Below are 3,347 nucleotides of genomic sequence, written 5' to 3'. Positions count from 1 at the left end.
ATGTGTTTGCCACTTTCTTTTTCATTTTAACCCACACCATGATCTTTTCCTGACCCTAACCAAGTGGTTTTTGTGCCTAAACCTAACCAGACCTTAACCACAGGGCATCATGATGATTTCGGAACGGACTTAGGAACAATGAGTTTAATATGGTCGGAACAATGGGATGTCGAACCAATGGGCTGTCGAACCAATGGGCATTTCCAATATTTCAAAATGTCTAGCTTGAAATGAACACTGAAGTTGCGTGTTGTCGCCATCTTATCTGTTTACAATCAGCTGAGAGTGCGCAACTGCGCATGTGCTTTATGACGGTAGCGTCAAGAGCAGCCAAAGATCACCTGGTGGCAAGATAGTTATCTACCAGTGTTGATAAACAAAAGAATATTGGTCATGGCCGAAATAAAGATAGATTATGTACAGTTGATGCGTTCAAGGTCTTCTGACTCTTTAAAAGTTGACATGGTGTTTCTAGCTCAAAGTGTGAGGGACAAGAAGAGGTTGAAAGTCGATGAGTTTTGAAGAGGATTTGAAGATTTTCCAATTTACTTCCATTCACACTAATTAGACTGCCACCAGAGCGCCACCTATTGGCCGATTTGCACCGAATTTCGCACAAACCCTCATCGGACCATGGAACACAATTAGCATAAGTGTTGTGGTAATCCGACTGTATTTGGTCAAGATATGAAAGACTGTCTGTTTTGAAAACAATATGCAGGAGTTTGTTGTTTTATATTTTGGGCGTTTTTTGGACAACCAAAATTCTTTTAATAACTTTTTGTCCGGAGAGTCCACAGATGCTTCATGCAAAGTTTGGTGCAAATCGGTCAAATCGCCTAGGAGGAGTTCGAAAAACTAGGTTTCTCATTGTTTGCGATTTTGCAAATGGAAATTTAATGCAAAAGTGGGCGTGCCTTACATCACACAATTCAGCTGAATTCAGGGAACACTGAGATATAAAGTTTCAAAATGTGCGACATGTTATGTGGGAGTTATTAGCCAAAAACGCTTTTGCATTGAAAACAGTGCCACCTGCTGGTCATTTTTGGTGTGTGAGTTACAGGGGCCAGTTTATACCACCCCTATCAATTTTATTTCCATGAGTGTTATGGTGTTGGCACAGTGCCAAATATTAAATTAGACGGCCACCAGAGCGCCACCTAGTGGCAGATCGGTTAGTCCTTCGTCAGATATCCTCGGGAGGGCATTGACAATAATTATACCAAGTTTCGTGTTAATCCTCCCACCGATGTTGAGATATAAAATACTTCAATTTAAAGAGCGCCACCTGGTGGTCATCGCCTGACATTTTGCACAGAGCCTCAGGGGCTCATGGGGAAGTCGTAAACTGAGTTTCATGTCATTCGGATACACCAATGTGGAGATATGCAGCACTTCCTGTTTACAACGAAATCTGCAGGAAGTTGTTATTCAATAACTAATATAAAAATTCTTTTAATAACTTTTTGTCGGGAGGGTCCACAGATGCTGTGTGCAAAGTTTTATGCCAATCGGTGAAATTGCCTGGGAGGAGTTCGAAAAAGTAGGTTTGCAACATTTTGCGAATTTGTGGGAAAAAAACGCGAAATGGGCGTGGCCTATATCACAAGATTCAGCATAATTCACTGAACGCGTGGATATGAGGTTTTTGAATGTGCGACAAAGTATATGGGAGTTATGACCCAAAACGCACTGTCCTTGATTATAGCGCCACCTAGTGGTGGAAATTCAGGACGACAATAGATTATAAAAATTTTTGCCAAACCTAACACATGTGCCATATTTGGTGAGTTTTTGCATTTGGGAAAGGGGCGAAATTGGGGATTAAATGTTCGTAATAATAATAATAATAATAATAATAAACAGTGCGATTACAATAGGGTCCTCACAGACGACTTCGTCATCGCTCGGGCCCTAATAATAAACAGCGCGATTACAATAGGGTCCTCTCGGACGACTTCGTCGTCGCTTGGGCCCTAATAATAATAATAATAAACAGCGCGATTACAATAGGGTCCTCACGGATGACTTCGTCGTCGCTCGGGCCCTAACAATAATAATAATAATAAACAACACGATTACAATAGGGTCCTCATGGACGACTTTGTCGTCGCTCGGGCCCTAAAAATAAAAATAATAGGAAGTGGATAATAATGAGCAGCAGTGAATGAAAATGACCAGTGGATAAAGGGAGCACATCTAGTGCAAGTGATTGTATGTGCAAAACAGCTGTGGTGTCCATATAGTGTCCATAGTGTCAATAAAGTGTCCATGGTGCAGTCTACTGTGAGCAGTGCTGGTTATGTAGCCTGACAGCAGCAGGCAGAAGGACCTGCGATAGCGTTCCTTCACACACTTTGGGTGAATCAGTCTATCGCTGAAGGAGCTCTCCAGAGCTTTTATCTCCTCCTGCAGAGGATGGGAGTCATTAGTCCTCAGAGATGACAGCTTGGCTGTCATCCTCCTTTCTCCCACCACCTGCACAGAGTCCAGAGAGCATCCCACGACAGAGCTGGCCTTCTTGATCAGCTTGTCCAGTCTCTTCCTATCCGCAGCCGAGACGCTGCTGCCCCAGCAGACTGCTCCGTAAAAGATGGCTGATGCCACCACAGTGTCAAAGAAGGTCTTCAGGAGCGTCCCCTGCACTCCAAAAGACCTGAGCCACCTCAGCAGGTAGAGTCTGCTTTGGCCTTTCTTGTAAAGTGCTGTTATGTGATTAGTCCAGTCCAGTTTATTGTTAAGATGAACACCTAGGTACTTATAAGATGTCACCATCTCAATGTCCTTTCCCTGTATGCCACGGTGTTGGCGGGAGGAGTCTGCGCCTGCGGAAATCCACCATCAGCTCTTTGGTTTTCCCCGCATTGATCTGAAGGTGGTTCCTCAGGCACCAGTCCACAAATTCCTGGTTCAGTTCTCTGTACTCCCTGTCATCTGTCCCTGTGATGAGGCCAACTATGGCAGAGTCGTCAGAGAACTTCTGCAGATGACAAGTGGGGGTGTGGTATGAAAAGTCTGCAGCATAGAGGGTGAAGAGGAACGGTGCCAGCACTGTCCCCTGCGGGCCCCCCGTACTGCAGACAACCAATCCGATACACAATCCTGGGTCCTGACATATTGCAGCCGGTCCGTGAGGTAGTCCAGGATCCAGGATGTGAGGTGATTAGCCACCCCTATGTGCTCCAGTTTGTCCCCCAGAAGTGCAGGCTGTATGGTGTTGAAAGCACTGGAAAAATCAAAGAACATGGTTCTCACAGAGCTTCTGGGCTTCTCCAGGTGAGAAAGAGCTCTATGCAGGAGGAAGATGACGGTGTCGTCCACCCCAATGCCAGGCTGGTAGGCAA

This window comes from Epinephelus moara, chromosome 11 (assembly GCF_006386435.1).
Source record: "Epinephelus moara isolate mb chromosome 11, YSFRI_EMoa_1.0, whole genome shotgun sequence".
In the NCBI taxonomy this organism is placed as follows: Eukaryota; Metazoa; Chordata; class Actinopteri; order Perciformes; family Serranidae; genus Epinephelus; species Epinephelus moara.
This window is presented reverse-complemented; position numbering follows the sequence as displayed.